Source organism: Eutrigla gurnardus (genome assembly GCF_963514095.1).
Source record: "Eutrigla gurnardus genome assembly, chromosome: 1".
In the NCBI taxonomy this organism is placed as follows: Eukaryota; Metazoa; Chordata; class Actinopteri; order Perciformes; family Triglidae; genus Eutrigla; species Eutrigla gurnardus.
This window is the reverse complement of record NC_139915.1, coordinates 29,936,849-29,964,145: the sequence shown is the minus strand read 5'-3', so window position 1 is coordinate 29,964,145 and position 27,297 is coordinate 29,936,849. Positions and strand designations below refer to the sequence as shown.

The 27,297-nt window shown below is 41.3% G+C and overlaps 1 long non-coding RNA gene across 1 annotated transcript in view; it reads right to left on the bottom strand.

Moving 5' to 3' along the window:
• Nucleotides 1-27,297, bottom strand: part of LOC311031050 — a 544,877-nt gene that overhangs the window by 333,227 nt on the left and 184,353 nt on the right. The window lies entirely within an intron of this gene.

Below are 27,297 nucleotides of genomic sequence, written 5' to 3'. Positions count from 1 at the left end.
CTACTTTAATGAAAATAGACCATATGTTATACCATAACACAGGTTAAACTAGATCATTGTTAAACTATCAATGCAATAAGAGACAGACATTGGATATTGTTGAACTATCAATAGAATCAAGGGAGATAAATTGGATATTGTTGAACTATCAATAGAATCAAGAGAGAGAAATTGGACATTGTTGAACTATCAATACAATCAAGGGAGAGACATTGGATATTGTTGAATTATTAATACAATGAAGAGAGAGACAGTATCCACTACTTGTAGAGAAATTTAGCCCTCCTGTCTTTCAGGCTTGCAAATTTGTCAATGACCTTCTGATTAAAGTCTGTCATCTCATTCACAAGCTTTTTCTCCATGGATAGGATGGCTAAGGCATTCAGCCTGTCCTGTGTCATGGTGTTCCTGAGGAAGGTTTTGACTCTCTTCAGTGTTGAAAAACACCTCTCAGCCTCTGCAGTGGACATGGGTGTGGTGATAATAATTTTCAGTAGTGTGACAGTCTCTGAAAATACCTCTGACAGGTTATTATCCACAAATAACTGAAAAAGGTCCACAGCACCACAACAGGACTTGAATTCCTCCTTGCCATAGATGAGACTCAGCTCTGTTCTCAGCTTACTTCCATTCAGCATTGGATATGCCTTCAAGGTGGAGATCAGGGCAACTTCAGGGAATGAGTTGTGGTACTCTCCAAACCTGTTGGCCTGCAGCAAGGTGGCACTGATAAGGTGGTCTGTGAAGGCGAAACGTTCCTTGGTGTGTCCCATTATGGTATCACACACCTAAACAAACAGACAGACAGAGAGAGAGAGAGAGAGAGAGAGAGATTTTATTTTAAGAAAAAGATTTTGACATGTTCTTTCACCTACATAGGCCTACTGCAGGCAACAGTTACCTTTCCAAATATGACACTTTTACATCATTCCCTTAATTGAAAAGCCTTATCCCAAAATATATTATTAATTAAGACTAAAAATCTGCTATGATAATAGATAAAAATCAATCAATGTTTTATAGCTACTATTAATGGCCACTAGGTGGCAGTTGTGTATGATAAATGAAAGTGAAATAGGTAAACATGGGATCATGATGAATACACAGCAAACCAAACATAATGGTAATCACCACAACATAATAGTAGGGAGGGATGATGGTTCTGAATTTCCTATTCTATTGCAAAATGTACAAATATTCAGGAAAAACAAAGACCACATTAAAAGGTACGTGTGTCTAATGTTTTGAGGACTAATATAGAAGACTGGATCAATTCTGATGTTTTTAAATGTGCTATATAAATAAAGCTGACTTGACTTGACTGCACTGAAAAATGGACAACAACTAATTTCTACAACAGAGACTCACCTCTGCAGCAATCCTACTGTGGTCTTCTTCCCCGAGAGCCCGGCGCTTCCTCGGCTGGTCAGAGTCACTGCTCTGCTCCACCACCATTGTCTCGATCGAATCTCTGTGAATAAAACTTATTTTGATTAGTCTTATTATTACTATTTATGACTGGTATTATAGAAGATAATATCAATAATAATAATAAATAATAATAATAATAATAATAATAATAATAGACATACTATTTACCTTATGTTTTGTATGTCCTTTTGAAACTGCTGAATACATCCATTGATATGAACTGAATCTATGTTTCTCTTCTGGAGCTTGGCATAGAGGAAGTCCACATTGAGGCATGATGTGATGGAACAGCTGAAGGAAAAAATTGAAGTCAGGATCCTCCAGTAGCCTAATGTAACCTCCTGCTTCTTTGTTGGTTTTGTCGTCAAAGCCACTTGAGTTTCGAATTCTCCTGAAGCATTCAACAAGGTCTTCTCTGTGCTCAAACACAGTATTGATGGCCCGGCTGTGAAAGTTCCATCTCACGTTGCTGGATGTTGGCAGTCTGTGAGCCACTTATTCATCAAGGACACTGGTCCGCTTCGGAGATCTTGAAAAAAAACTTGCAAATCCACCAAGATCAGAAAAAAAACTTCTCACTTTAGAAATGTGAGAGGTAGCCTGTTGCATTATCAGGTTTAGTTGATGTGCATAGCAGTGGATGTAGTGGGCATTTGGATACTCATCCTGCATTCTCCGCTGAACACCTGAAGTGGCACCCCTCATGACACTGGCTCCATCATATGCCTGGCAGATGAGTTTACCTTTCTGTTCATTGGGAAGGATTCCAGCAAGACATTCACTCAATGCTGTAGCAATGGACTCAGCATTCGCTGACTGCAGAGGGATGAATTCAAAAAATCTTTCCTGCACTGTGTTTCTGTCATCAATGTAGCGAAGCACAAGCACAACTTGGTTCTGGGTGCTAATGTCCATTGTCTCATCTGCCTGGATTGATAGAAAATCACTCTTCTGGGCTTCTTTGATGATCTGTTCCCTCACAACAGACAGCATACAGTCAAGGAGCTTGAACACAGTCGCGTTCTCCAGGTGCGCTTTCAAGGCATTGTCAAGTGAGGCAACAAAGTCCACCAAGCCACGGAATATCCCTGGGTTATCGGAGCTCTCACTCTCGTCATGACCACGCAGAGCCAACTCAAACGCGCCGCAGAATTTCACACAATCTACAATTCTTGAGAGGATGTGTCTATTTCTTGTCACCTCTTCGTTGTGCTTCCTGATGCCAATTCTGTAGCCTTCGTTGAGCTGCTCTGCTATGCTAAGTCTTCCAAAAAAGTTTAGCTTCAAGCTACTATCAAGGTGGCTCCGGCTGCATTCATGTTTCTTGGCTTTTTCTGTGAAATGTTTTAAGTCCTTCATCCCCGTAGTAGTCCACAACATTTCAGTCCCAGGACTTTGAAATAACACGCAGGGGAAACAAAAAAACGCATTACTTACTGGACATCCAGCTAGCTAATTCCGCTTAGCATACATATTTGAGGAGAAGCTTCTTGTGTACGTCCTCCCACGATCGGTAGTCTGCTGCGAAATGTTTAAATCCGGTCCCAAGTCCTTCACCCTTTTCTTGTCTACATCTGACCGACGAAAAAATGGGGTTTCACGTAGAGACACAATTGAGTTTTCCTTCATCACAGTTGCCATCTTTCTTTCTATCACAAATTGAGTCTCCGCTAGCTATCTCTTCTCTTCTCTGTAGTTACAGTTGTGGCGCAAATGCTTGCTTGATGGACGTGATTGATTCGATGAATTGTCCAATCACGTTAAGATTCAAAATATGGAAAACTCTGCCATTGGTCTGGGCGCACAGAGATGCGAACTAGAATCAATTTTTCATGTGCCAATGAAAAGCTGCCTCTGCTTGTTCGCGGTAAAAAAGTTTGCTAGCTCTCATAGACTCCAGTGTTACCGGCGCCCCTGACCTGGAGGAGGGCTTTATATCCAATGGCAAATAGCAAGCCTAGCCTAAAGTCGGACGCATTTAATGGTTGCTGGCAGTGGCATGTAGCCTACAGCAGAGTCTATCACACCACTGCACGAGTAAAAATGCAATGTACAAATGTATAATTCATTTTGTATTTGTTATGGTTGATTGATTCATGGTTGAACACGTAGATAATATTTCACGGGAGGGGCGGCGCCCTAGCGCCCTCTATTGACCAACCGCCACTGCTCGCGATTTTTATTTATCACTACAGTATTCCCTTTTTAGATTATGATGGGTTTGTACTCCTCCTACAGTTCCATCAATCATTTTTGCTCTGGTCTTTTCTGCCATTTTCTCAATGATTCGACATTCACGATTCTGGTCTGGCTTCATATCCCGTGAATGGGGTATCACACGACAACGTTAACCTGGCTTGAATAAAATTGAATTGAATCCAGCCTCTGTTCAGTCAGCAGTCACTCCGATCGGAAACCAATGTCTTTTTGACAGTTATTCCATGTTCTTATCCATGTATTTTGCCTTATTTTTCTGAAACTGCATTAAAGTACCACAGGTAGGCTACATATCAGCCTGCTGTTATTATTTTAACATTGTGACCATTATTATTTTCAAAGGTGTTTTCAATGAAGTCAGTCAGAAGGGCAACATATAGTCATACATGTGTGGCCACTCCTTTATTGCACTCACATAGTTCATAGCAGCACATTACAGACAGGACACTTCCTGTTCATGCCATTTCAAAATAAGAGTCCCGGATATTCCAGTATAATGTGCTCTAAAGCACACACGAGGAAGTTTCATTCACCCAGACCATCTAGTACAGGCCGCTCAATAAAGTAGGTTACAATTCAATTCAATTCAATTTTATGTATAGTGTCAAATCACAACAGAAGTCATCTCAGGACACTTAACACATTGAGCAGGACTAGAATACGCTCAAAATTTCCAAAAAGATCTGTGGTTAGCAAATGTAGATTTTTAGGCTTTGCATTCAGTCGGTCTGCCATAATTGTCTGCCATGCTCTTTTCAGCCGCGTTTCCTTTTTTGCATGTAATATTCTTTATTTCCTCATACATGTCCATCAGACGCTGCAGCTGACTTGGTGAAAAATATGCAGCCGCACGTCTGCATCAGTAAATCTGTGATCGACACCGTGGTCAACTGAAGAAGGCCATGAACGTGCATTAATACGAATGATTCACACATGGCTTGACGAAAATACCAAAATATCACAGTATGACGTACAGCGGGGCTAATGCAGCAAGGAAATCACTTGATTGGTCTGCTTCATCAACAACAGTGTTGCAATGGTGACTGACTGGTGGGCTGCAGATTGTAGAAACAGTTCGAGTCGAGAGAGAGATGGATTTCATTTCATGTGGGTTTAAAAAAAATAATCATTGAGTTGACAAGTTTGACTTATCTGCAATTAGGCACATTGACCAGACACAGTCCAGCCAGATACGAGGTTTCACAGAGTCTTGTTTACAAACTGAGCAGCTGAAACATCTATCCTGTGTGAAATCTCATGTGTGTCTTTACACTTTGAAGATATTTGAATTGTTTCTTACAAACTGAGCAGCTGAAAGGTTTTGCTCCTGTATGAGTTCTCTTGTGTGTCTTTAAGCTTCCTCCCTGCGTGAAAGTTTTCTTACAAACTGAACACCTGAAAGGTTTTTCTCCTGTATGAGTTCTCTTGTGTGCGTTTAAACTTCCACTTTCTGTAAAAGTTTTCTGACAAACTGAGCAGCTAAAAGGTTTCTCTCCTGTATGAGTTCTCATGTGTGTCTTTAAGCTTCCTCCCCACATGAAAGTTTGCTGACAAACTGAACAGCTGAAAGGTTTCTCTCCTGTGTGAGTTCTCATGTGTCTCTTCATATTTTTTCTATGGTCAAATGTTTTCCCACATGCGGAGCATCTGAATGGTTTCTCACCAGTACTACATCTAGAATCACTGTCAGGGTCTTCATCATCGGTCCAAGCCTTTAAACCTGACTGAGGTTCTCTGGTCTCCTGCCAATCATCACTGTCATCAGATGAGTCTTCAGTCATGTCATCAATGTCAGAAGAGTCTTCAGTCATGCCATCAGTATCTGGTTGTGGTTCCGGTCCTCCACAGTCCTCTTCACCAGCTTCTGTTTTCATCTGTTCAGTTGAGCTGCTGGCTGCAGCTGAAGCCAGCCCTGAGAACTGAGGCTTCTCTTCATCATCTTCATCTTCTTCACTCTTCACAGGGACAAGAGTGACTGGGAACTTGATATCAGCCTCCTCCAGCCCTTGAAGCTGCTCTCCCTCCTGACTGATCCAGACTTCCTCCTGTTCCTCTTTGATGTGTGGGGGCTCTGGATCCTCCTGGTCCAGACTGGAGCCCCAGTCCTGCTGCTCAAAGGGAACCTCTTCTTTACACGCCATCAGCTGCTGGACGTCTGCAGGAAAACAGTAACATCACACAGAGATGTTAGTAAAACAGCTGAGCACTTAGTCACAGGTAAAAAAAACAATAAATGTTAGAACCCCAAATTTGTAATTACAATAAATCAGTTTTACATAATGTTAGATTTGGCAAACGTGACAATTATTACAATTATTATTGCTCACAGCTACTCAATATACGGGAAATTGGGGAAAAACTAAACAGATTTAATAGGCGCTAATAGTTTCCCAATGCATGATGGGAAGTTTAACGGTCACTTTTAATCCAAAGGACACAGATGTTCGTTCCATTGACCGCAGAACCGCTTCCCATCCTCTGTAAGAGACCCAAGACCCTGTTGTTCAGAGTTCACCTAGACTCTGCTGACCCTCCTCCCTCTACTACCTCTCTCCCTCCCAAAAAACCCCACAAATCTGTATCTTAGCACGTATCCCTGTTGTTTACTAGCTACGGGTTAACTTAGCCAGCGGGCGGATTGAAATCCTCACTGTGCTGATAGAGATGTACTGTTGCACTCTTCACACAAATGTACTTATTCTGAGTCGCTTTGGATAAAAGCGTCTGCTACTTAGCTAAATGTAAATGCATTGAGATTCGCCTCTTGGTGTCTATATACTCTTTGGTTCCGGTGAAGAAGGCTGGAGAGGAGCAGCAGGGCAAGACGGCGGGACTCGGCGGTCCGGTAAACGTCACACACCGAGAGGGATTCATTAAACACGCACGGCAGCTGTCCGGTCTCTGCCCAGACAAACACTCTTACTTGAGATCGCTTCACGGCGCGAGTCCGGTCGGTGAAAGTCCGTTAAGGCGTCCTGCGGGTATGTTACCTCTGCTTCGGAGCTTGTATTGAAACAAATCACGCACACCCACGTGACTGCTTCGAAAAATTCTTCTTCTTTGCGTTTTTTGGCGGATTGCAATACCAACTGTAAGGTGCATACCGCCACCTACTGAACGGGAGTATGTAGAACGGGGTCTAGTTCTTTATGTTTTACATTCAATTATTTAATGTAATCATGATAATGAAGTCAAAATGAAAAAAAACGCTATATCCTATAAAACAAACCAGTGTTACCTAGAAACTCTATGACCCCTCTCTGTGTCTCCCGCACCTTATCACCCTTAGTTCCCAATATCCCTGCCAAGCTGCACTCACGTCCTGCCTCTCTCACCCTGTCTTTTAACCTTGCCATTTTTTTTCTATATATTTACTACATTGCATAATTACATGTTCAGCGTTTTCTGTTTTCTTACATGCTGTACAAAGATTTGAATTTACTTTTCCCAATAAAAATAATGTCTTATTTAATCCACTGTGATTGAATCTTAGTCTTGATAGTACTACCTCCTCTCTTCTACTTCTTCCCTTAATACTCTGTGTTCTGACTGTGTTTTGTATTCTATAATAAGTTCTGCCCTTGCGCTTCGAAAAATTCTTCTTCTTCTTCTTTTATTTGGCAGATGACTATTTTTGTAGTATACCGCCACCAACTGTACAGGAGTGTGTAATACCATAAACGTCGTGGAGTCTTCTAGATTTCTAGGCTTATGTTAATTCAAAATAAACAAATAAACAAAACAAAACCAGAGAAAAGAAAAGAAGAAAAAAAGGAGTAATTATACTCTTTTCATTAAACCAGTATTATTAAGATAGATAAATAATGCTTTAAGTCTCTCCCTTGTCACGCCCTCTTCTTCTAGAATCTCCTGTATCGAGTTCTCCCCTTCCATTTCCTGCCAGATTATTCTGTTGTCATTATACTTCTCACATGTAAAAAGTACATGATCAACATCATCTCTGTCTTGGCACACCATGCATAAACCATTACCCTTTCCTACTATATTTAAAGTAGTTTAGTCCTGTATGTCCTAATCTAAGTCTGGTATAGACCACTTCTTCCCTTCTGCTTAGACTCAGTGAATTAACCCTTTTCCCTGTCACATTCTTCTGATATTTATGGTCGTGTCTTGCATTAAATTCTGCCTCCCACTCCCTTTGCCATTTTTGTACAGTTACTGATTTGATTATAGATTTTGCTTCACCCTTTCCCATTGGAACATTAATTCCTATATATTTGTTTTTCAGCATCTTTTTTTGCCATTTTATCCTCATTACATTTAATGCCTATATGAGCTGGAATCCAACAAAACTGAATACTGATTCCAAGGTTCCTGAGCTGTAGTAATAAATATTTAATTTCAATAATCAAGTCTTCCCTTGAAGAGTGACCTGTATCTAGGCTATATAAAGCTGCCATGGAATCTGTATAGATCACATTTCTCAGTGTCTTAACCTCTTCAATCCATCTAAGGGCTGTTATTAACCCAGTCATTGCAATAGAGAATATACATAAAACATTACTTACTCTATACCCCTCTCATTTATTAAATTCTGGGATATATATCCCAATACCACCATGTCCATTTTGCAGGTCTTTTGATCCATCAGTATATATTTTAACATATCCATAGAATGATGTTTTAAAATATCCCTGGCAATATGCTGCAAAGCTTTGCTCATCTGGATACTCTTTTTTTCTTGTCAGTAGTTCACTATTAACCTCTGGTGATGGGAGAAGCCATGGGGGAACCGCACTAAGAACCCGTGAAGGACTGAATTTAAATTCTTTAATTCTGTGTTGTTCTGCTATACTATTAATATTCCAGCCAAACCCTTTTGATTCTGTTTGATATTCCCAGCAGTCATTAAGAACTGAAGTGGCTGGATTATTAATACTTCCCATCAGCCTAACCCAGTATGTTAGAGACAACTTAATATATCTTAAACTAAGTGGAGATTCTTCAGATTCTATTAATAACGCACTTGTGGGTGTTGTTTTAATAGCTCCTAGAGCAATTCTTATAGCTTTAAATTGAACCCTCTCAAGTTTCCTTAAAGAAGTTTTACATGCTGAGCTGTAAACTACACATCCGTAGTCTATGGAAGATCTTATTAAAGCTGTATAAATGTACATCAGAGACTTTTTATCTGCTCCCCAGTATTGTCCAGTGATCATCCTCATTAGATTTAGAACCTTTTTACATTTTGTTTCAACATGCTCTATATGATGTTTCCATGTAAGCCTTTCATCCAACCACATACCCAAGTATTTAAATTGATTCTCTTTCTCAATTGATTGATTATATAATAGAACTTTATAACTTTCTGGGATCTTCTTTCTGGTAATAAACATAATCTTTGTTTTAGGAATGGAGAATTTAAATCCCCAATCAATACCCCGTTGTTCCAACACTTGCATGTCCTTTTGAATAGCTGTGGTTATGTATGTTATGTTGCGTCCCCTTTTCCATATGACAGCATCATCTGTGTACAACAATCCTTCATTTCTTTGCCCTAATTTTTCAAATATGTCATGTCATTAACCAGGGCTGCACGGTGGTGTAGTGGGTAGCACTCTCACCTCACACCAAGAGGGTCCTGGGTTCGATTCCCGGGTCGGCCCGGGTTCCTTCTGTGTGGAGTTTGCATGTTCTCCCTGTGTAAGCGTGGGGTCTCTCCGGGTTCTCTGGCTTCCTCCCACAGTCCAAAGACATGCAGGATGGGGATAGGTTCATTGGTGACTCTAAATTGCCCGTAGGTGTGAATGTGAGCGTGAATGGTTGTCTGTCTCTACATGTCGGCCCTGTGATAGACTGGCGTCCTGTCCAGGGTGTACCCTGCCTTCGCCCAATGACAGCTGGGATCGGCTCCAGCCCCCCCGTGACCCTGAGTGGTAGAAAATGGATGGATGTCATTAACCATAATATGTGACTGATAACACTCCCTTGGGGAATTCCACTTTCAACCATAAACTCTTTACTAATTCCATTGCCAACTCTAACTCTTATTGATCGTTGTGATAGAAAGTCTAGAATATAATTATAGATTCTCCCACTGATTCCCATTTTATCCAATTTGATTAATAGACCCTATCTCCACTTAGTGTCATACACTTTTTCAATATCTAAAAACACTGACACCATGACCTCTTTTTAAACTAGTGTCTTCTCTATTTCATTGCTGAGCTTTTGCTTCAAAAAATGGTTCAAAGCTGCGCTTATCGGTGCGCGCATGTGGCTTATTCTTCTTTGTTTGGATTTCCGGCAGTTTAGACGCTTCTGGGCGTTTTACTGCCCTCCTCAGGAAATCACTCTAAGGATAATATTGCTTCAAATTTTCATATACAGCCCTGTATCTTGTAAAAACTGGAATACTACTTTAGCAATCAAGTGGTGATTCTCATTTTGACCCAATAAAGATTTATCTGAAAATGACAGAACTCCCAAATCTGATACACTTATATAAAATGCTCCTTTCTGTGGTATATGTGTTACATTTCAATAAAACATGTTCAACTGTTTCAGACTTTCCACACTCACAAAGCCCATTATGATGCTTTCTAAAAACATACAAAGATTGATTCAACCCACAATGCCCAAGTCTCAATCTACAGATCACTTGTGGGTTGTCAAGTAGGAGTCAAGACAAGTTGAGAGAGAAAGTCATATTATTTTGAATGTGTCTGCATCATATTATACATCATTTGAAAGCTGCGAGTCTCATGAATCGAACAAAGCCAGCCGTTTTAGGCTCACGGAGACACATCAAAAACAAACACAGCGTGTGTGCAAGGGGTGCACAGAAAAAAAACAATAATAGGAGTTCCCTACCTTTGCAGCTGTCTGGAAGTCCAAAAACAACATGTAGCATGGTAATTCTGGTATCCAGAGAAAGGTAAGAGTCCAACAAACAAAAGTAGCCACTTCATATAGTCCCAGGAGCACGCTAACTCCAGTAATCATCCATAACACGCAATGTTTTTACTTTGAGAGTCTCTGAAGGAGATATTGTTTTTTTGTTTTTTTTATCGCTTTGTACCGCTTTACCACGGAGGGCTAACTATCGATGCTGTGTATTTCCGTGTCCGTCAGACTCTTCGGGACAAAACAAGCCCTCTTCCGTGATTCTGCGATCGGAACTGACTGAACAATCTGTAAATCAAGTGAGCCAGCGCTTCACTCGCGACAGAAGGCTTGTATTTACTATTCTTTTGGGTTGTTTTTAGTGTTTTTACGATGTCTAAAGTAAAAGGAAAGACTTTGGAAGACGCCGTAGAGTTTTTCACCCGCGACAGTGATGAATAATTATCAGGGATGCGACGATGGGAGGAGGGGAGCGGCTGCAGCGCTGATGACAGGAGGAGGAGGATGTTTGTCCCAGGACATGATGCTCTGCTAGATCGGTGAGCATCTAAATACATTTTCAAAAATGTTATATAATTATTCAATGCGTTTATGAATAAGGAGTATGGGCTCGATTTTCCAAAATAAAAGTGTCATGTGAATTTGTGGGATATGTTTCATATGTACAGGATATGTGATGAATACAAAGGTGATGTTATTCAACTATCACAGCTTGGTACTTACTTTCATGATGTTGATTCATACAATTCAATAATATGATTTATATATTACTATAAACCATTGATTTTCAAGCCAGCCAAGCCGGGAGTAAAGAACTGACTAAATTAGCACCCGAGTGCTAATTTACATCACTATGGTTACCTGAAAGTGGGGGTGGGGAGCTAATAGTGTGTGTTTATTTGCAGCAGAGGAGAAATCTGACAATGGGGATTTGACTCAAATAGCAGTCACTGCACCTCAATCAGAGGGTCAGTAATATAATAATAATATAGCTAATTATTGTTTACTATGATCTTTGACATGTCCCGTGGATCAGCCCTTCATCAGATGAGTCATCTGAGAGGACTGGGAGCCAGAGACCACCACCTCCCCCGCTGAAGAGCCCTCCACCTCCACAACAACAACAACCCCTGCTGCTGCTGCTGTCTCCAAAGCCTCCCCAACTGCTGCCAGAGGTGTGAAGGGGAGATCATAGAGAGGAAGGGGTGCAGATCTTAACACACTGCTTACACCAGCAGCTCTGAGGACAAATGGCATGATGTCAGTGAGGTAGATGTTGATCCACCACAGCCAGTTTTCAGGCCATATTTGTTATTTGTTCAATTGTGCACTTCTTTACCAAATACAGCAATTCAAAAATTAAAGACTGTTTGCAAAGAAGTTATTTGGTTTGACTGTTCTTCGACCTAATTGGTTATGTTTGGTATGTTTTCCGTCACATAACATTCATTTGGATAATGATAAGCTCATCTGGCCACTTTTGGAGAGGTTTTGGGTAACTTGAGAAATAAAAAATAGAAACTTTTTTTATTAGAAGTAGTTATAGTATTTGTGAAATAAACAAAAAAAGTGGCAATTTGGAGTTTCCAAACTCAGTCTGGACATTGCCCTATAAAAAAACACTGCTAAACAGTCATTTTTGGGTGTTGTTTATCTACTTTCTACCAGTTGTTGGCCAGGCTTGTGGTTGTGGCTTCATTCAGCTTTTAGGCCTAAATAGCAGAGCCAAAAAGTCATAGTATTTGTAACCAGCATGAAAAATCAGGTTACTAAACCTATATTTGTCATTTAGACAGTTCTACTACACCCCCAGTAGATGGTAGTATTTCCCTGCTAGTGTTTGTATCCGGCGTGAACCTAGGTCAGGTATCGCGTGAAGTCTGCACCTGAGAGCAGACGCCATTTTCTCTCAAGGCATAAGCCAGACAGCAGCAGAGCAGAGCAGACCAGACCGATGGAGTCGGTAGCTAAAACAAAGAAAACACGACGCAAAGAGTAGCAGAAAGCTGCGGATAACAGCAGAGACGTCCGCAGGCAGACCCGATAAGCCGCGAGCCGACGAGAAAAACCCCCTTTGTGAAGTAAAATGCATGCGACTCCGGTTGGTTTTTTTTCTTTTTGCTAGTCTGAACTGAGAAACAGAGAGAACGAGACAAACAAGATGGCGAGCCCAGCCCAACGCTTCCGAGGACGAGACGAACGAGATGGCGAGCCCAGCCCAGCGATTCTGAGAGCGAGAGAGAAAGTTGGAGAAGCAGTGTGGCCAGCTGCAGAACCTACCTACCTCAACGACTCCGGATCATCTGAATCTCACACATTGAGAGCAGATAAGATATACACACACACTTCTCACCTACCCGGGTAGTAGTAATAAAAGAAACTGAAGACAAGGAAACTCAATTGACATTTACACTCATTTTTCTGGCGCCTTATTATTTTGGAAAAAGGGAACAACCAAGTTGTTTATGTTTATTATTTTATTTCTCATCGATATTAAAATATCACCTGTTCAAACCACTCCTCTTTTTGAGTCATTCACCCAACTCCTACCGAACCTAGGGATGTGAGTATCCATTAATCAGGGTTAAAGGTGCTACATATTGTATTTTGAAAAAAGTCATAGTATTGTATTTTGAAAAAAAGCTCTCAGTCTTTGCAGCGCGTCGACAGCAGATGAAGATCATTTGTTTGGACAAAAAACAAAAGCATCCAATCAAGGAACACAAGGTTGTGAGTGAAGGTTAATTTCTACTAACACCACTTATTGATTCAATTAGTGTGAAAATGTGTTTTAAATGCTTGTTGTCTGGTTTTAAACCGCTTTACTATGTAAGTATATGAGACACTCCAGGAAAAAGCTTTCATACACTGATCAATTCTTAAATGTTCTATTTAGCTTCCATAACACATTTTCTTTTTTTTCATCTGAGATTTCTGTTAGATAATGCCTTGATTGCATATTGAAGTATTTCAGAAAATGTTTAACTAAATAATTGACTGACTGTCAGTAATCAACTGGGGAAGTTTCATGGTGATATCTATTAGTTATTATTATACTATTTGTGTGCCTTCAAAGTGTATGTAAATAAGAATCCATAACTTTAAAGTCACTTAAAGTGAAGTCATAGCAGAGGGCCCCATGAGGACTAGACCAGAAACGTGTGTGTGAGTTTAACTCTCAGTTCCTGCTTCTATATTCTTCACAAACGTGGGGGGGGGGGGGTTATTGTGTTGTATTGTGTTTCTGTGTTGTGCTCCCTCACTGTCAGGAGGGGGTGCTGTGCCTTTTGTGTGTGTGTCCTAGGTCGAGGTTGGAGGGGGAACATTTAAAAGATGGAGCCTGCAGCAGTGCGGGGTCGATTCCTCTCCCTTCTCCCTCGCATGCTGACCTTGTTGCTCGTTGAAATCGTAGCCTTTTGTTCGCTTCTGTACCAGTGTAAACTGATGGTGGTGGCAGAGTCTCTGGACCACGGTGTAAATTATGTAAATAGTGTTCATTTTGCAGTCAGTCCAGTTTTAGTAGGGGTGAGTAGCCTTTTTCTTTGTACCTGTTTTCTCCTGTTTATTGGCTAGGGAATGAGGTAAGACAACCTTTTGTTTTGGATAGGAAAGCTAGTTTTACCATCCAGAGGGGTATTCCATCAAACTCGCTAAGCGCAAAGCCGGGCTAATTTCGATAAGCCTCGCTACCTTTAGTGAGAATTGCGTTCCATTTACGTGACTTGAGGCGCTCTCCGCTAAGTAACCATGGGAATTTATCCGACCAAACTAGCCTGCTCCGGGGCAGGCTAACCATCAGGCTTACTTTAGCGGGGGTTTCAGAGAAGTCCTTCTGTCGGAAACAACTGTACCAGCAGAATAGGGCTGCAACGATTCATCGAGTTACTCGATTAACTCGATTATGAAAATTTCTCGAGGCAAAACATCTGCCTCTAAGCCTCGTTAAATTCAGGGATGTGCAGGGATCCGATTGTTCCACACGGACCGTTGTTCAGGAAGCACCAGCGCGTCATACACGGTCATTCATTCTGAATTTAGTTGGCGCGATGGCGGAAAGTCAGACTCAGAATGTCCGTAAACGACAGAGAGTATCGGGGCTAAACAACGGTATCCTGCTTGCCCATGTGAGCGATTTATTTCTGACAACAAAACAAATGCGTAAAGTAGTAAAATGTGTGACTAGATGTCTCCTCGTCTCCGTGGCGCATTTCTCCGTTTTGTTGTATATCGATCACTTCTCATCCGCCATCTTGCGAGTGACGTATAGAGTTACGTTTATGCATCGGACGCTCGTATTGGCTCCCGTAGCAGCTTTTACAGCCAATCGGAAAGCCTGATTTACGCTTGGCTGTGAGTTGTTGTGTTTGCCCAAACGGACGGAGGAGTTCAAAGCAGAGAAAAGAATGGTCAAACAGTTACTGTAGTGATAGAGAAAGCTAAATACATAAATGGCACAGAAGAAGTACACTATATACACACATATTTAGGGCAGGGAGAGGAAAGGGCCATTGCTGGCAAAACAAAACGTAAATTAAATGTTATCCATGTTTTATCCAAGTTGATTTAACTGTATTGTTGTTAAATTCTCACTGGCACTTAATAAATGGGCTTAGTTTTGGAGCCAAATTTTGTAGTTGGAATGAATACCTCTGTATATTTTTTTTTAGAAATGCTTGATCATTTTACAGCCACATCATTTTCGTTATGCATTATTTGTTTTGTTTGTTTAAAAACGCAATTTTTTTTTATCCGATTCCTCGATTAATCGATCGATAAAGTGCTAAATTAATCGATTACAAAAAGAATCAATAGCTGCAGCCCTACAGCAGAAGGTTCCGCCAAGCATAGTCCTCGTGATTTCATCACGTGAAAGACCAAAAATGACCAAAATTACATATATGAAGTACAAACGGACTATATTTTCATCAAGCGTCTAAGAATACATGCTTGCAATTAAAAAAAAAAATGAATAAATCGTTTATTTCCTGAACACCGACTGGCCATATTATTATCTAAATACATATGTATTTCACATGTTGTTCATCCCCAGTTGGGTGAGTGGTGATGCACCTGCCCCCAGATGCGGGCAACCTGGGTTCAGATCCCGGCAAGAATGTCTTATGTGTTTTTTTTTGTTTTTTTTTACTTGTATTGTTGTCTTTAGATCAGATAATTAGACCAACATTTTACTTTAACTATGATAAATATGTCATACAATTTCCACAGAACCCAAATATAACTTGCAAAAACATGATAGGCATAAAGATGTTAGTATTAATAGCATGTTATAGATCCCAATGACAAAGGCATTGCTGCATGCAATTTTCAGCCACGTAAATTCCTTTCAGGTGAGTTCATTAATAGGTTCATGGGAGAGAGAGAGAGAGAGCGTGAGAGTGTGTGTGTTCGAGAAATCTTTGTCAGTATTATATATATATAAAACATGTTACTCTTGACGGTACTTCTGTATTTAATCGCTCGGTAATTCTTGCCCAAGCAGCCTCGCGATTTTTATTTATCACTACAGTATTCCCTTTTGTTGATTATGATGGGTTTGTACTCCTCGTACAGTTCCATCAATAATTTTTGCTCTGGTCTTTTCTGCCATTTTCTCAATGATTCGACATTCACGATTCTGGTCTGGCTTCATATCCCATGAATGGGGTATCACACGACAACGTTAACCTGGCTTGAATTAGCCTCAACAAGGCGCGGCTGAAATGTGTTAATGGAATGGGTTTAGCCGCAAGTTGGCGTTAGTTAAGCGCCGCCTTAATTAGCAAGTTTGGTGGAATACCCCTCAGCTCTTTTGTTTGGGTTAATAAATCCCCATTATTTTGGACTGCATCCGTTCTGGTTTTGGTGTGTTTTATTCTGGGAGTGGGAAAAGAGAAGGTGTTATGTCCTGGCAACCCCAAGGCCAGGTGTAACAATTACTTAAAGAGACAGTGTGTGGGAATTTCTCCCATCTAGTGGTGGAATTCTATTTTGCATTCAGACAAATGACAGACAAAAGAAGCTGGAAAACCCAGAGTTAAGCCTGAAGTTCCCTCGCTAAGCCCGAATCCTGCTTCCTAGTCCAGCCTCTGTTCAGTCAGCAGTCACTCGGATCGGAAACCGATGTCTTTTTGGCAGTTATTCCATGTTCTTATCCATGTATTTTGCCTTATTTTTCTGAAACTGCATTAAAGTACCACAGGTAGGCTACATATCAGCCTGCTGTTATTATTTTAACATTGTGACCATTATTATTTTCAAAGGTGTTTTCAATGAAGTCAGTCAGAAGGGCAACATATAGTCATACATGTGTGGCCACTCCTTTATTGCACTCACATAGTTCATAGCAGCACATTACAGACAGGACACTTCCTGTTCATGCCATTTCAAAATAAGAGTCCCGGATATTCCAGTATAATGTGCTCTAAAGCACACACGAGGAAGTTTCATTCACCCAGACCATCTAGTACAGGCCGCTCAATAAAGTAGGTTACAATTCAATTCAATTCAATTTTATGTATAGTGTCAAATCACAACAGAAGTCATCTCAGGACACTTAACACATTGAGCAGGACTAGAATACGCTCAAAATTTCCAAAAAGATCTGTGGTTAGCAAATGTAGATTTTTAGGCTTTGCATTCAGTCGGTCTGCCATAATTGTCTGCCATGCTCTTTTCAGCCGCGTTTCCTTTTTTGCATGTAATATTCTTTATTTCCTCATACATGTCCATCAGACGCTGCAGCTGACTTGGTGAAAAGTATGCAGCCGCACGTCTGCATCAGTAAATCTGTGATCGACACCGTGGTCAACTGAAGAAGGCCATGAACGTGCATTAATACGAATGATTCACACATGGCTTGACGAAAATACCAAAATATCACAGTATGACGTACAGCGGGGCTAATGCAGCAAGAAAATCACTTGATTGGTCTGCTTCATCAACAACAGTGTTGCAATGGTGACTGACTGGTGGGCTGCAGATTGTAGAAACAGTTCGAGTCGAGAGAGAGATGGATTTCATTTCATGTGGGTTTAAAAATAATAATCATTGAGTTGACAAGTTTGACTTATCTGCAATTAGGCACATTGACCAGACACGGTCCAGCCAGATACGAGGTTTCACAGAGTCTTGTTTACAAACTGAGCAGCTGAAACATCTATCCTGTGTGAAATCTCATGTGTGTCTTTACACCTTGAAGATATTTGAATTGTTTCTTACAAACTGAGCAGCTGAAAGGTTTTTCTCCTGTATGAGTTCTCTTGTGTGTCTTTAAGCTTCCTCCCTGCGTGAAAGTTTTCTTACAAACTGAACAGCTGAAAGGTTTTTCTCCTGTATGAGTTCTCTTGTGTGCGTTTAAACCTCCACTTTCTGTAAAAGTTTTCTGACAAACTGAGCAGCTAAAAGGTTTCTCTCCTGTATGAGTTCTCATGTGTGTCTTTAAGTGTCCTGCCTGCGTGAAAGTTTTCTTACAAACTGAACAGCTGAAAGGTTTTTCTCCTGTATGAGTTCTCATGTGTGTCTTTAAGCTTCCTCCCCACATGAAAGTTTGCTGACAAACTGAACAGCTGAAAGGTTTCTCTCCTGTGTGAGTTCTCATGTGTCTCTTCATATTTTTTCTATGGTCAAATGTTTTCCCACATGCGGAGCATCTGAATGGTTTCTCACCAGTACTACATCTAGAATCACTGTCAGGGTCTTCATCATCGGTCCAAGCCTTTAAACCTGACTGAGGTTCTCTGGTCTCCTGCCAATCATCACTGTCATCAGATGAGTCTTCAGTCATGTCATCAATGTCAGAAGAGTCTTCAGTCATGCCATCAGTATCTGGTTGTGGTTCCGGTCCTACACAGTCCTCTTCACCAGCTTCTGTTTTCATCTGTTCAGTTGAGCTGCTGGCTGCAGCTGAAGCCAGCCCTGAGAACTGAGGCTTCTCTTCATCATCTTCATCTTCTTCACTCTTCACAGGGACAAGAGTGACTGGGAACTTGATATCAGCCTCCTCCAGCCCTTGAAGCTGCTCTCCCTCCTGACTGATCCAGACTTCCTCCTGTTCCTCTTTGATGTGTGGGGGCTCTGGATCCTCCTGGTCCAGACTGGAGCCCCAGTCCTGCTGCTCAAAGGGAACCTCTTCTTTACACGCCATCAGCTTCTGGACGTCTGCAGGAAAACAGTAACATCACAGAGAGATGTTAGTAAAACAGCTGAGCACTTAGTCACAGTTAAAAAAAAACTTGGTACACAAAATAAATGTTAGAACCCCACATTTTAAATTACAATAAATGTTATTTTCTAAATCAGTTTTACATAATGTTAGAATTGGCAAACGTGACAATTATTACAATAATTATTGCTGACAGATACTCAATATACGGAAAATTGGGAAAAACTAAACAGATTTAATAGGCGCTAATAGTTTCCCAATGCATGATGGGAAGTTTAACGGTCACTTTCAATCCAAAGGACACAGATGTTCGTTCCATTGACCACAGAACTGCTTCCCATCCTCCGTAAGAGAACCAAGAACCTGTTGTTCAGAGTTCACCTCGACTCTGCTGACCCTCCTCCCTCTACTACCTCTCTCCCTCCCAAAAAAACCTCACAAATCTGTATCTTAGCATGTATCTCTGTTGTTTACTAGCTACGGGTTAACTTAGCCAGCGGGCGGATTGAAATCCTCACTGTGCTGATAGAGATGTACTGTTGCACTCTTCACACAAATGTACTTATTCTGAGTCGCTTTGGATAAAAGCGTCTGCTACTTAGCTAAATGTAAATGCATTAAATTCACCTCTTGGTGTCTATATACTCTTTGGTTCCGGTGAAGAAGGCGGGAGAGGGCCAGCAGGGAAAGATGGCGGACGAGCCCGCGGAGACGGAACAAAGGAACGAGGAAAGAAGACAGCAGGAGGGAAACCCAGGAGGGAAACCCAGAAGTCCGGCGACCGAACCCGGGTTCGTCGGCCGCGGCACAAAAACAGCGTAGCGGGTTAAGGTGAGGTGGTCTCAACCACATGGAACGGGACTCGGCGGTCCGGTAAACGTCACACACCGAGAGGGATTCATTAAACACGCACGGCAGCTGTCCGGTCTCTGCCCAGACAAACACTCTTACTTGAGATCGCTTCACGGCGCGAGTCCGGTCGGTGAAAGTCCATTAAGGCGTCCGGCGGGTATGTTACCTCTGCTTCGGAGCTTGTGTTGAAACAAATCACGCACACCCACGTGACTTCTTCTTCTTCTTCTTTAGTTAGTACCCACCCACGTGACTGCTTCGAAAAAAGGTTCAAAGCTGCGCTTATCGGTGCGCGCGCATGTGGGTTCTTCTTCTTCGTTTGGATTTCCGGCAGTTTAGATGCTTCTAGGCGTATTACTGCCCTCCTCAGGAAATCACTCTAAGGATAATATTGGTTCAAATTTTCATATACATATATATCTTGTAAAAACTGGAATACTACTTTAGCAATCAAGTGGTGACTATTATTTTGACCCAATAAAGATTTAGCTGAAAATGACAGAACTCCCAAATGTGATACACTCTTATATAAAATGCTCCTTTCTGTGGTATATTTGTTACATTTCAATAAAACATGTTCAACTGTTTCAGACTTTCCACACTCACAAAGCCCATTATGATGCTTTCTAAAAACATACGAAGATTGATTCAACCCACAATGCCCAAGTCTCAACCTACAGATCACTTGTGGGTTGTCAAATAGGAGTCGAGACAAGTTGAGAGAGAAAGTAATATTATTTTGAAAGCTGCGAGCCTCATGAATCGAACAAAGCCAGCCGTTTTAGGCTCACGGAGACACATCAAAAACAAACACAGCGTGTGTGCAAGGAGTGCACAGAAAAAAAAAATAATAGGATGGGAGTTCCCTACCTTTCGAGCTGTCTGGAAGTCCAAAAACAACATGTAGCATGGTAATCCTGGCATCCAGAGAAAGGTAGTCCAAACAAAACAACAAAAGTAGTCATTTAGTCTTAAGAGCACGCTAACTCCGGTAATCATCCATAACACGCCATGTTTTTACTTTGAGAGTCTCTGAAGAAGATATTGTTATTGTCTGTTTATCACTTTGTACCGCTTTACCACGGAGGGCTAACTATCCATGCTGTGTATTTCCGTGTCTGTCAGACTCTTCCGGAAAAAACAAGCCCTCTTCCGTGATTCTGCGATCCGAATTGGCTGAACAATCCGTCAATCAAGCGAGCCAGCGCTTCACTCGTGACAGAAGGCTTGTATTTACTCTTCTTTTGGGTTGTTTTAGTGTTTTTACGATGTCTAAAGTAAAAGGAAAGACTTTGGAAGACGCCGTAGAGTTTTTCCACCAGCGACAGTGATGAATAATTATCAGGGATGCGAGGATGGGAGGAGGGGAGCGGCTGCAGCGCTGATGATAGGAGGAGGAGGATGTTCGTCTCAGGACATGATGCTTTGCTAGATCGGTGAGTAGCTAAATACATTTTCAAAATGTTATTATATTATTATTCAATGCGTTTATGAATAAGGAGTAGGCTCGATTTTCCAAAATAAAAGTGTCATGTGACTTTGTGGGATATGTTTCATATGTACAGGATATGTGATGAATACAAAGGTGATGTTATTCAACTATCACAGATTGGTACTTACTTCCATGATGTTCCATCCATCCATCCATTTTCTACCGCTTATCCTGTATTCGGGGTCGCGGGGGGGGGGGTTGGGGCGCTGGAGCCGATCCCAGCGGTACTTTCATGATGGGTACTGGGGTGGGGAGCAGATAGTATGTGTTTAGTTGCAGCAGAGGAGAAATCTGACGATGGGGATTTGACTCAAATAGCAGTCACTGCACCTCAATCAGGGCTGCACGGTGGTGTAGTGGGTAGCACTCTCACCTCACAGCAAGAGGGTCCTGGGTTCAATTCCCGGGTCGGCCCGGGTTCCTTCTGTGTGGAGTTTGCATGTTCTCCCCGTGGGTTCTCTCCCGGTTCTCCGGCTTCCTCCCACAGTCCAAAGACATGCAGGATGGGGATAGGTGAATTGATGACTCTAAATTATCCGTAGGTGTGAATGTGAGCTTGAATGGTTGTCTGTCTCTACATGTCGGCCCTGTGATAGACTGGAGTCCTGTCCAGGGTGTACCCTGCCCTTGCCCAATGACAGCTGGGATCGGCTCCAGCCCCGCCGTGACCCTGAATACAGGATAAGCGGTAGAAAATGGATGGATGGATGCACCTCAATCAGAGGGTCAGTAATATAATAATAATAATAATAATATAGCTAATGATTGTTTACTATGATCTTTGACATGTCCCGTTGATCAGCCCTTCATCAGATGAGTCATCTGAGAGGACTGGGAGCCAGAGACCACCACCTCCCCCGCTGAAGAGCCCTCCACCTCCACAACAACAACCCCTGCTGCTGCTGTCTCCAAAGCCTCCCCAACTGCTGCCAGAGGTGTGAAGGGGAGATCATAGAGAGGAATTGGTGCAGATCTCAACACACTGCTTACACCAGCAGCTCTGAGGACAAATGGCATGATGTCAGTGAGGTAGATGTTGATCCACCACAGCCAGTTTTCAGGCCATATTTGTTATTTGTTCAATTGTGCACTTCTTTACCAAATACAGCAATTCAAAAAGTAAAGACTATTTACAAAGAAGTTATTTGGTTTGACTGTTCTTCTACCTAAATGGTTATGTTTGTATGTTTTCCGTCACATTACATTCATTTGGATAATGATAAGCTCATTTGGCCACTTTTGGAGAGGTTTTGGGTAACCTGAGAAATAAAAAATAAAAAAGAAGAAAAAAATAGAATTTTTTTTTCCTTTTTATTAGTAGTAGTTATAGTATTGGTGAAATAAAAAAAAATAAAAAAAGTAGAATTATTTACCTCCAAAGACCCATGATGTCATTTGGCACAAAGTGGCCATTTGGAGTCTCCAAACTCAGTCTGGACATTGCCCTACAAAAACCACTGCTAAACACTCATTTTTGGTGTTTTTTATCTACCTTCTACCAGTTGTTGGTCAGGCTTGTGGCTGTGGCTTCATTCAGCTTTTAGGCCTAAATAGCAGAGCCACAGCTAACTCCTTCACTGAAAAATAATAAAAAATTAGGCGAGGCAAAAAAATTGCAATTTCTTAAAGAAAGTTATGAAAAAAGTCATAGTATAGCATGTTGAAATAAGTTATGTAAAAAGTAGTAGTATGTTGAAAAAGTCAGTTTGGTATGTCGAAAAAAGTAATAGTACAGCATGTTGGAAAAAGTTGTGAAAAAAGTCATAGTATTGTATTTTTTTTTTAAAAGCTCTCAGTCTTTGCAGCGCGTCAACACCAGATGAAGATCGTTTGTTTGGACCAAAAACAAAAGCATCAAATCAAGGAACACAAGGTTGTGAGTGAAGGTTAATTTCTACTAACACCACTTATTGATTCAATTAGTGTTAAAATGTGTTTTAAATGCTTGTTGTCTGGTTTTAAACAGCTTTGCTATGTAAGTATATGAGACACTCCAGGAAAAAGCTTTCATACACTGATCAATTCTTAAATGTTCTATTTAGCTTCCATAACACATTTTCTTTTTCTTTTTTTTCATCTGAGATTTCTGCTTAACTCACTAAAAATTGCCGTTAGATAATGCCTCGATTGCATATTTAAGCATTTCAGAAAACGTTTAACTAAATAATTGACTGACTGTCAGTAATCAACTGGGGAAGTTTCATGGTGATATCTATTAGTTATTATTATTTTATTTGTATGCCTTCAAAGAGTATGTAAATAACAATCCATAACTTTAAAGTCACTTAAAGTGAGGTCATAGCAGAGGGCCCCATGAGGCCTAGACCAGAAACGTGTGTGTGAATTTAACTCTCAGTTCCTGCTTCTATATTCTTCACAAACGTGGCCTGTTGTTGTTTACGAGGACCTCTTTCAGAACACAGTTTGGAGATTCAAGGGATCCATCTTCTCTGGATGCATGGGGGCGACTGTGGCTCAGTTGGTAGAGCGGGTTGGCCAATGTTCGGAGGGTCGCCGGTTCGTTCCCCGCCCTTGTCACTGTGTTATGGTCGTTGTGTCCTTGGGCAAGACACTTCCCCCAGCTTGCCCCTCCCTCCTGTGTTTTGAAAATTTTCATGGACACGCTTTGTCATGTTTATTTTGCTTTTGAGGTGTTGGTAGTACCCTTTTTTTTTTGTGCGATCTCGGAGCCTAGGCTGCCGAGAGACATGTTTTTTTGACGGCCTGCTTATGGGGCGGGCAGCTAGCGGATCGTGAGGTAAAAACAGATGAATGTGATCATTTATGTTTCGGCCCAGAATCACTGATACAACCTTTAAAGAGAGTGTGTAGGAATTACTCCCATCTAGTGGTGGATTTCTATTTTGCATTAAGACAAATGACAGACAAAAGAAGCTGGAAAACCCAGAGTTAAGCCTGAAGTTCCCTCGCTAAGCCCGAATTCTGCTTCCTAGTCCAGCCTCTGTTCAGTCAGCAGTCACTCCGATCGGAAACCGATGTCTTTTTGACAGTTATTCCATGTTCTTATCCATGTATTTTGCCTTATTTTTCTGAAACTGCATTAAAGTACCACAGGTAGGCTACATATCAGCCTGCTGTTATTATTTTAACATTGTGACCATTATTATTTTCAAAGGTGTTTTCAATGAAGTCAGTCAGAAGGGCAACATATAGTCATACATGTGTGGCCACTCCTTTATTGCACTCACATAGTTCATAGCAGCACATTACAGATAGGACACTTCCTGTTCATGCCATTTCAAAATAAGAGTCCCGGATATTCCAGTATAATGTGCTCTAAAGCACACACGAGGAAGTTTCATTCACCCAGACCATCTAGTACAGGCCGCTCAATAAAGTAGGTTACAATTCAATTCAATTAAATTCAATTTTATGTATAGTGTCAAATCACAACAGAAGTCATCTCAGGACACTTAACACATTGAGCAGGACTAGAATACGCTCAAAATTTGCAAAAAGATCCATGGTTAGCAAATGTAGATTTTTAGGCTTTGCATTCAGTCGGTCAGCCATAATTGTCTGCCACGCTCTTTTCCGCCGCGTTTCCTTTTTTGCATGTAATATGCTTTATTTCCTCATACATGTCCATCAGACGCTGCAGCTGACTTGGTGAAAAGTATGCAGCCGCACGTCTGCATCAGTAAATCTGTGATCGACACCGTGGTCTACTGAAGAAAGCAGTGAACGTGCATTTATACGAATGATTCACACATGGCTTGACGAAAATACCAAAATATCAAGTATGACGTACAGCGGGGCTAATGCAGCAAGGAAATCACTGGATTGGTCTGCTTCAACAACAACAGTGTTGCAATGGTGACTGACTGGTGGGCTGCAGATTGTAGAAACAGTTCGAGTCTGTTAAAAGAATTTTCCCGTAAACGAATAAATTCACAAGGAGGAGATCAGAGACATAAGTAAAGTCGACGTCTGACTTTTATCTTGTACAAGAGGAGCAGCTACAATGCAACAACGTGTGAGGATGCTACGGAGGAAGTGCTCAAATCACTGTTGTGACTTGAGTCTTTTAAAGGCACAGAAGATAATGCGTCATTGAAAACATGTAATACAAGACATCATGTGCACAGGGCCCCTGATAAAGGTTAGCTGTTCTGCAGGAGGCCCTGTTCAGGTCATTAGTGGAAATACTTAAGTCATTAACAGTTCAATATATGCTTTAAGGCATGAGGCCTCCTAAGACGATACTAAAGTCGTAAAAATACTGAGACCCCTAAAGCTCTAAGATAACAGAAGACACTAAAATCATGTGGTTATACAAAATTCTTATAACAGATAGGAGCATTTTATAAAAGAGAGTTTTAGATTTGGGAGTTCTGTCATTTTCATGTAGACAAGTGAACAGGGGTTACTGTGTTTTTTGTGTTAGCTGAGCCCTAATAGAATGTGTACTGTCACTTTAAGGCCAGCCAGGTTGAGAATCCTGTGAGAACCAGGAAGTCACGCGAGACGTGACAACACCCGTGTCACTGACAGTTAACCTTCATGTAGAACAAGACATCATGACTACCAGGCCTCTGATAACATTTAGGTCAGCCATGGGGATACTAAAGTAATAAACAGTTCAACACATAAAGCTGTAACCTGAACTAAGAAAAGTTTAAGACATGAGGTTATACAAAATTCTTATAACAGAGTCGAGAGAGAGATGGATTTCATTTCATGTGGTGTTTAACAAAATAATCGTTGAGTTGAGAAGTTTGACTTATCTGCAATTAGGCACATTAACCAGACACGGTCCAGCCAGATACGAGGTTTCACCGAGTCTTGTTTACAAACTGAGCAGCTGAAACATCTATCCTGTGTGAAATCTCATGTCTCTTTACATTTTGAAGATATTTGAATTGTTTCTTACAAACTGAGCAGCTGAAAGGTTTCTATCCTGTATGAGTTCTCATGTGTAACTTTAAGTGTCCTCCCTGCGTGAAAGTTTTCTTACAAACTGAACAGCTGAAAGTTCTTTCTCCTGTATGAGTTCTCATGTGTGCGTTTAAACTTCCACTTTCTTTAAAAGTTTTCTGACAACCTGAACAGCTGAAAGGTTTCTCTCCTGTATGAGTTCTCATGTGTCTATATAAGCCTGCGCTCTGCGTGAAAGGTTTCTTACAAACTGAACAGCTGAAAGGTCTTTCTCCTGTATGAGTTCTCATGTGTGCTTTTAAATTTCCACTTTCTGTAAACGTTTTCTGACACACTGAACAGCTGAAAGGTTTCTCTCCTGTATGAGTTCTCATGTGTTTCTTTAAGCTTACCCTGTGTGTGAAAGATTTCTTACAAACTGAGCAGCTGAAAGGTTTTTCTCCTGTATGAGTTCTCATGTGTGCATTTAAATTTCCACTTTCTGTAAAAGTTTTCTGACAAACTGAACAGCTGAAAGGTTTTTCTCCTGTATGAGTTCTCATGTGTAACTTTAAGTGTCCTCCCACCGTGAAAGATTTCTCACAAACTGAACAGCTGAAAGGTTTCTCTCCTGTATGAGTTCTCAAGTGTACGTTTAAATTTCCATTTTCTGTAAAAGTTTTCTGACAAACTGAACAGCTGAAAGGTTTTTCTCCTGTATGAGTTCTCATGTGTAACTTTAAGTGTCCTCCCACCGTGAAAGATTTCTCACAAACTGAACAGCTGAAAGGTTTTTCTCCTGTGTGAGTTCTCATGTGTATCTTCATATGTTGTTTATGGTCAAATGTTTTCCCACATACGGAGCATCTGAAGGGTTTCTCACCAGTACTACATCTAGAATCACTGTCAGGGACTTCTTCATCGGTCCAAGCCTTTAAACCTGACTGAGGTTCTCTGATTTTCTGCCAATCATCACTGTCATCAGTCTCAGATGAGTCTTCAGTCATGTCATCAATGTCAGAAGAGTCTTCAGTCATGCCATCAGTATCTGGTTGTGGTTCCAGTCCTCCACAGTCCTCTTCACCAGCATCTGTTTTCATCTGTTCAGTTGAGCTGCTGGCTGCAGCTGAAGCAAGCCCTGAGAACTGAGGCTTCTCTTCATCGTCTTCATCTTCTTCACTCTTCACAGGGACAAGAGTGACTGGGAACTTGATATCAGCCTCCTCCAGCCCTTTAAGGTGCTCTCCCTCCCGACTGATCCAGACTTCCTCCGGTTCCTCTTTGATGTGTGGGGGCTCTGGATCCTCCTGGTCCAGACTGGAGCCCCAGTCCTGTTGCTCAAAGGGAACCTCTTCTTTACACGCCATCAGCTGCTGGACGTCTGCAGGAAAACAGTAAC